An 8,839-nucleotide genomic window follows, 5' to 3' on the forward strand; every position below is an offset into this window, starting at 1 on the left:
TCAACGGAGGGAGAACTGAGTATTTTACGATCTTAAGATCAGTGAGACAGGGTTGCCCCTCGTCGATCCTCCTTTATGCGATTGCCTTAGAACCGTGCCTCGCAGGCCTTCGCCGCCGTCTTACCGGGATCTCCCTACGGCATTTATCATTCAAATGCAGAGCATATGCGGATGATATTGTGTTCCTCGTACGGAATGAGAGGGAGACTCAAACAGCACTGGATTGGCTACAGACGTATGGGATGGCAGCTGGAAGTGTGGTCAACTACCGAAAATCACAATTCATGCATGTGGGGCGTGGCCTAGAACCAGGAACGGAAGGACCCTTACCTGCGGTGGAAACCCTTCGCTGTTTGGGTATCACCTTTCATAAAGAGACAGCGGGAACGGCTGCGGACAACTACCGAAGATTGTTACTCAGAGTCCGCACGGCAGTAAGACTAAACGCCCTACGGTCGATGGATATGTTGCAGCGAGTGTTACTCGTCAACCTTTATCTCGCGCCCATGATGTGCCACCTGACACACCTTCTCCCCTTGACGCGTACGATGGCTATGAGGATTCAGGCGGCTTTTGGGTACTATGTGTGCCTCGGACAACTCTTTAAGGTACAGTACAACACGCTTACCCTCCCAGCGCGAGAGGGGGGCGTTGGTTTAGTGAACGTGCACGAGAAGGCGCGTGCCATGTTTATTAATACTATGCTCAAACGGTGGCGCAACAGGGACCAGTCGCTTACGGGGACGATCATCGAAGAACTCGTACCAACATCGCATCTTCCTCCAGTCAGTGTCGGCCATATATCGCCCCCTTTAACGTATGTGCGCACGTTCATCGTGGAACACAGTTACGTTCGAGAGTGTTTACCGACGACCCGACAGTCGACATCGAAGGACGTGTTCCATCTGCTCCTTCGACAGATCGCCCGGAATAGGGTGGAACGCAAACATCCAGCTATTAATTGGCACGTGGTGTGGCGCACGGTCCACCACCCCCACCTACCTACATCAGTCAGATCAACATGGTACCTTGTCGTCAACCGAAAATACCCTACAAATGATAAAAAGTACGCAATACATTTGGCGGATTCACCCTTGTGTCCGCAATGCGGCGTGCTGGATACGGACGACCATCGGCTGGTCTGCGGCGAGGCATTGGCTGTCTGGACTCTCGCAAGAAAGATAACAGCGTTCATGCGGCGCACTATCTATATAGCAGTCTCTTCTGACATAGTATTTTTTCCAGAGGAAACGTATTTTCCGCGTCATAAGACGAACGCGGTGGCGTGGATCACAGGTATGACGGTCCATTACATCTATAGAGACACACGCACGAACTTACTGAACGTCCTGGATTACTGGCAATACTTACAAGATGGACACACAAAACTATTACGGCTACAAAAGTACAAGGATTGGTATGCCAATTTCCTAGTAACGGTTTTTGCGGACCCGCCATATACCTGGGGTGTGCCGGGTGCGCAAAGATGAGCGGCGGTGCTGTCTTGTGAAACCGACCAAGTTAAAGTGATCGACTAAGAACACTATGCGAGTATGCGACTTGCGAAAAACTCGCGCTTGAACAGTTATCAAATGGATGTATTTCAAATTTTGTTTTCATATCCAAAATACTTTTCTTTAGGGTGCCGGAGGTGGCCCCACTTCGATTTTGTTGTTATTTCATGCTGCATGGTAGGACGGCAGCAAGGATCCTTCCAGAACAATTATCATGTGACAGGACGTACTATGTTTATTTTGTGAATAATAAAGGTTTATGTTTCTCCTGCAAAAAAAAAAAAAAAAAAAAAAAAAAAGATGGATAAGGCGTCTGCCATGTAAGCAGGAGATCCCGGGTTCGAGTGCCGGTCGGGGCACACATTTTCACCTGTCCCCGTTGATATATATCAAAGCCTGTTAGCAGCTGAAGGTATTAATATACAATTCTAATAAAGTAGTCGTTAGTCTGAATCTCATTTCTTCTTAGCCACCGGCGCAGAGTCACATTCCCCGCCCGCCGTTTTTATGGTACATCCTCTATTCCAGGCGTCACGACTACGAGGACGTCCAAACTGCCATCACGGCCGGAACGAATGCGCGAGAGGCGCGCCTGTTGGGTCGGTCACAGAGCTTCTCTTCCTTTCGGCGGACGTACACAGTGTCGTTGACGCTTGGGACGCGAAAGTGACGGGAGACGCTCTCGACCCACCAGTCGAATTCAGTGCTTGATAGGTGGCAGTTCGTGACCATCGTCCGCGAGTGAGGCGCAGCCGTTATGCACAGATGTGCGTGCTTGTTTCGTAGGCAGCGGCTATTGATCGCAAGACACAATACAGCACGGTCCGTAATTACTTTCTGCGCGCTAATCGGCAGTAATCCCGACGCGACGCGATAACGTGTACGCCAAATGGTTGCTACGGGAATCGTATCACACTTCCGTATAAGCCATCTTAACCGCCCCTGCCTGGGCTGCTCTCTCATCAATCCTCATGACTTTAGTATTTCAGCTATCTGTCGGCGCACTCTCTTTTAATGCAGGGGTTGAACCATTCAGTATTATGTTCGTCATTTTTACTGTTTCAGTATTATTGTCTTGACCTGCAGCAAGGCGAGTCTCGGCAGTTTCGTAACTTCGTTGGCGAACTGTAATCATTATTCACGCGCAACGGGCTACCTCTCATTTAATGTGTTGCCTTGAATCAGTATATGGAACATCATACCAAATCTGTCTGTTTTCTTTGTCTGTGGATTCGCACCCTCCCCCCCCCCCCCCCCCCCCCCCCGCCCCTCACCCTTTTGTCTCACTCTTTACCAATTAAGCACTGAAACTAGACATGATGAAGCCTTATGCCGGCGGTCGGGATAGCAGAAGAATCACTGGTGAAATTGTGAAATTTAATATCCCTAGTTGTTAGAAGAACAAGAAAAACAGACTGCCAAATTAATTATTCAATCATTCTTCATGCAGATTCGAAAACCCCCTCCACCAGCCGCATTATAAATAATATATATCAAAACATACAAAAATCCGGTTGCCTTGTTGCTTTCTTGTAAGTGCAGTGAAAGTACAAAGGAAATCTGTTAAGGTAGCGATGTGCCATTCATTCTTGAAGACAGTTCCAGTCTTTAGTAATGCAGAACATGGGTAGCCTGTTGTCGCTAGAAGTCTGTAGAACGCACAGCACAGGTACAGGTCAACGGGTGGTGCAGGGGTGGTGGCGCGAAAGTGATAAGCACTTGCGTAATGTCGACTGAATGGCTGAGGGCAGTGGGTGCACGTGAACCTGCGGCGGATGTACTCGTTAAACAGCTGAGGTGAGACATCATCGGTCTCCGGGGCCACGATTGGGTAAGGTGAACTCATAATGCTAAACTATTTGAGAATCTGGCCAAGTTAACAAGCGTACTGCTCTGATCCCCCATAAACTCACATTAATTACAATATATTCATATTACTCTCCTCTCACGTATTGACGCAAAACATACAATCTATCAGCGGCAACTGATAATGCACAGTATAGTTCTTTCAGTTTGACAACACGTCCATGTTTTAAGCGTATTTTCGTGTCCCATCAATTAATTCTAGCATTGCCTCACGATACACATCTACTACAGACACTTTACGACCAAACATGTGAACGTCAATAGGGGTGTAACATGCATCATACTTGTCTGTCATCTTCCTGTTCTTATATTTCATCATACTGCATAGGTAGTTCCATTCATGCCACAAATTCTGCACTTTAGCACCGGCATGTTGTGCATTTTCTACCTTTGTAACAGCTTCAAAGTCATTGTCAGGTCCTAAACCTACATCTGCACGTTTAGAGCCAGTGACAGATACATTACCGAATAACAGTACTCTTGTAGGACTTGGCTGCTGTGGTTGTGCTACTGTACAGTCAGATGACGTCAAGTCCTGAAGGTCAGGAAGACTTCTGTGGGCTCCGACTGTTCTTGCTACAGGATGGTCTCGAAACGCCGCCCACCCTGTTGACTGCAGCTGCTGCTGTGCATCTCTAACAATTATAGCAAAACAACCAAATTTAATGAAGTATACACTCTTAACAATAATAACAATAATAATAATGACATGCACTGACATAATACGTACCGACAGTCTTCTTCTTCATCCCAGCTGATCGCTGCTGATGCTACAGCTAACGGCGTTTCATCCTGAACAGCAGGGCCTCCCCTCGCCTCTCTGATCTTGACACGCGACTGGATGTCATCATTCCTGGAATGGCTTTTGAGCGAAATATGGCATGCGCATTTGCCTCAGTTTTAATCTGACTCCGAAGGTTAATTCGTACCCGCAATGCCCTCCTACTTATGTGTTCACATTAAAATTTTTTTTACAAGATTACATTACAGCAATGCACGCAAAATACAACAGCATTCCCACAAACATTGTGTTAAAAGTTCTGTGACCTCTATTGGCCTTGAGGTAATATTGATATTCTTATGCTCAATTCCAACTACTCCAAGTAGCATCGGCAAGTCTGTGATGGTCGGAACCAATGCAAATAACCATTTGATTTTAACTTCGAATGCAAAACAGATGAGTAGTTCTCGTTCAGGTCGCAGACGTAAAAGTGAGGAATATGGGCGCACTTGGAACACGTAGTTACCACCAACTGGTTGCTGGGCTCCTTAGAGTTGGTAAGCCACGGCGTCGTCAACGATGCGCTTTGGTATTGTGTGCTAGCTATTGGAGTTCCTCTTGGGCGAGGCAGGCGTAATATGTTTAGACGTTGAAGATGACAATAATGCAACAAACGTTATTGTCGGAATACGTTCCATTATGTAACAATAAAGAATTACGCAGTACAATTGATACAATGACAGATAAAAAAAGTGACAAGAGTCACGTAACCATGCAACAGGTGGGCGGGAGTTTCACAGGAGGTCTGTAACCTGGAGTGAAAAGTGTTATTAGTGAACTCTTCTTCTTCCTGAGGCGATTTGGAGGTGTCCAAAATTCGACTTCTTCAAAGAATTCATCAGCAATATTGCCGTCTTCCAAGATGACAACAGCTGTGATGCAGAATTGCATGCATTTGTTCCTTGTCTGACGAACACTCATCCACTCACACCAAATGGCCCGAAAAATTACCAGCTCTCAGTTGTTAATCGCTTCGAGAAAATTTGGGGCTGTTTGGAAGTGCGTGTGTGGAACGTAGCGCCCAACATCCCCGTAATTTGACAGCTGTGCGGGATCTAACCATCAATGACTAGCTTGAGATGGAAATGGCATTTCTGAAGAAACTCGTAGGGTCTCTCCCTTCTTTGCCGAACTGAGGCCATTATCAAGACTATAGGTGGCGTTTCACGACCTTTGATGTGTCCTGGGGTGGATCATTTTTTGTATAATGATGTGTAGGATTACTAGAGTAGCTTAGTGAAAACCAAGGCACCGAATTGGCGTCCAATTCTAAGAACTATGTCACGCCATTGGGCCACCCTGAATTACATTGCCAGAAATAAAATAACACACCTTTTTAGAGGTTTCCAATTCATTCAAGATTTATTGTTACGATAGTGCATATGAAGTACATGAAATTATTACAAAAATGGTTCAAATGGCTCTGAGCACTAGGGGACTTAACATCTGAGGTCATCAGTCCCCTAGACATAGAACTACTTAAACCTAACTAAGCTAAGGACATCACACACAGCCATGCCCGAGGCGAAATTATTACATTTACGGATCAATAGCACAAGTGGTTCTGAGGTACCAGGTATCGAACCATGCTGAAACACCCATATTTGTACTGGCGTAGTCTTCAAGGGCAGCAATGAAGGCACTGAATCTGGCATCCAGTCGATCGTGCAGATGGCGAATAACGTCCCCGGGTCCGCTATTCCACGCCTGCTCCATCTGCTCACGTAGTTCTGTAAGAGTTGCTTGTTGACGGTTCCCATCATATCCCAAGCGTGCTCTTTTGGAGACAAGTGCGGAGATCGTGTTGGCCAGGGAAGTTGCTACACGTCTTGAAGGGCAAATTGAGTCTCACGGGCAGTGTGTGGACGAGCATTAACCCGTGGGAACTATACATCATCTTCCTGTCCCAAGAACGACGAAAAACGGGTCTAACAATATTCTGCTCCTAGCGAGCGCTGGTTCCCTCCAAAGCATCAATGATGAACAACGGTTGTAGCTTATTTCACCCCAAAGCATAAGACCTGGGATGGGGCCAGTGCGTCTTGGACGAATGCGTCCTAGAAGGCAGCGTTTACCAGGTCTACGTCGTACGCGCAAACGACTTAAGTGCAGCCAGAGTCCACTTTCATCGCTGGAGACCGCATCCTACGACAGCGCAGGTCGAGCTGCGCATGTCGACACCGCAGCGTGAGTGGAAGATGGATAGGGGTTGAGAGTTGGCAATACTCTCTCAGGATTTAAAAGTTGGCTACAGCGCGCATACACAAGCTCTGGAATCTTAGATATTGTTGGCGCGCTTTGCAGCGCACGGATTAATTAGTGGCAGTTTGGAAGCCAGTGTAGGAGCCCGCATGCTGTGGTTGGGCGAGGGGACGTCGCTGAGCTGCCGTACTGCCGTGTCCGCCAACAGCGACACAGGAATTGGTATTGAGTTGATATTTTTTATAATTTGCAGCGCGCTTATTAATTTAAAGAAAAGGGTTTTGTGTATGTGCGTAGCAGCAGACGGTAATTTTGATAATGATAGGAGTTGAATTCTTAAGGGAAACCATTGTTAGGCGAATAGACTAAGTATTGATTTTTGTCACTGATTTCTTTTGTAATTGGCAGGGAATTGTTTCACTATGTATTTAATTGAGAAGTATTTCAGTCTGTCTCAAGAGTTTGATTAATTTGTAATATTGCTTTAATGCCACTGGAGGCAGATTTACATACGAAGCGATTGTTCAAAGAGCTTCTAGCATTTTGTTAATTGAATGAGAAAGAATCGCTTTCAGAATATAGTTTTTGAAAAAAGAAATTACTTGTTTGGGTTATCATTTATCGAGTTTAGATTTGACCAAACCCTTTCTCTTGAATTACATGTAGTTGCAGTAAGCAGCAGTAGCCGCAGCAACACCAGGAGCCGCCATAGAGAACATGCATTGCACTCAGCATGAATAATAGGTTTTTTATGTTTTTGTTAAATAATGGAATCCAGCAGATCAAGCAGTGGCAGCAGAAAGACCAAGTAAGTTATTTGTTGCACACAGGACCAATTAAAAAAAAATAAAGTTTACGCGATCTCTGTAATAGTAAAGTTAACAAGAATATAAGCACTAGATTTTCAATAGAAAACACGAGTTAAGAAGATAGAGCTCGCGACTTCCAGGGTGTCTCACTGCTAATAACCAGTTTGCAGCAGTTCGTGTTGACACGTCTGGGCTCACAAGTCCTCTTATAAACGTACAGTGATAACTGTTTGATCTGCCATTGCTCCCCTTACAATACGACGATCCTAACGGGCGTCTGTGCTGCCTGCATGTCCAGAATCTCGTCATGGCATGGTTGCCTGCTTGCTTCGCATGTCTGCACCACACTAAGACTTCTGGCTGTGAGCATTCGCTCGTAAAGGGTAGACACCGATGACGATCTGGTACCCATGCCATGACGCTATCTATTGGCGGAATGTTCACGTGACAACTGATACCAGCGTCGGTGCACAACTGATGCGGCACGTCCAACTTGTGTGGCATATCTCCGAAAGGACCGTACCGCTACCCCGTTGGACACAATATGAAGCCTTTCAAACTCACTCAGTTGGTTGCAGGAAGGATAAGTGCATCTCTGTGGCACGGTTGCCTGCTTGCTTCACGCATCTACACCACACTGAGTCTTCTGGCTGTGATCATTCGATAGTAAAGGGTAGACACAGATGGCGCTCTGATAGCTACCCCACGAAACTATCTATTGGCGGACAACGTTGAAACCACAGTAAGTACGCTACTATATCCCAGGTGGCATATGCCGTCATCAGAACAAAATCGATGTCGTCTTTCCTGGTGCGCACTTTTTTTTTCGCCAGTGTATTATGATTATTTCTCAGATGTGCTTACTAACTCCCTGTGCGTCCTTCACACACAGCTATATTTCTGCTTTGCACATGTGTTTCTTCTAATTGTCTGGGTTCAAATGGCTCTGAGCACTATGGGACTTAACATCTGAGGTCATCAGTCCCCTAGAACTTAGAACCGTAGCGGTTGCGCGGTTCCAGACTGAAGCGCTAAAGAACCGCTCGGCCACACCGGCCGGCTTCTTCTCAATTGTCTCTACAGATAATAAATTGAAAAGTATTTGCATATTTATATATTTAGAGAGGTGGTCTCGTCTCATGACTTGGTAGGAGAAGAAAATGGAATCGATAAAAAAAGACATAGGGGATTCAGTATTAGAATCAGAACTTAAAAGAGCTATGGAAGACTTGAGATCAAATAAGGCAGAAGGGATAGACATCATACCATAGGGATTTCTATGATAATTAGGGGAAGTGACAACCAAACGACTATTCAAATTCGTGTCAAGAACCTATGAGACTGGCGACGTACCATCAAACTTTCGAAAAAATGTTATCTATACAATTTCGAAGATAGCAAGGGCAGTTATGAGCGAAAACTATCGCACTATCAGCTTAACAGCTCAAGCTGCTGACAAGAATAATACGCAGAAGAATGGGAAAAAAACCTAAGGAACTGTTACATGACGATCAGTTTGCTTTAGGAAACGTAAAAGCACCGAAGAGGCAGTTCTGACTTTGCATTTGATAGTGGAAGCAAGACTGAAGAAAAATCAAGATACGCTCATAGGATTTGTCGATCTAGAAAAAGTATTCGATAATGTGAAATTGGGCAAAACGTTCGAC

This window comes from Schistocerca americana, chromosome 1, assembly GCF_021461395.2.
Source record: "Schistocerca americana isolate TAMUIC-IGC-003095 chromosome 1, iqSchAmer2.1, whole genome shotgun sequence".
In the NCBI taxonomy this organism is placed as follows: domain Eukaryota; kingdom Metazoa; phylum Arthropoda; class Insecta; order Orthoptera; family Acrididae; genus Schistocerca; species Schistocerca americana.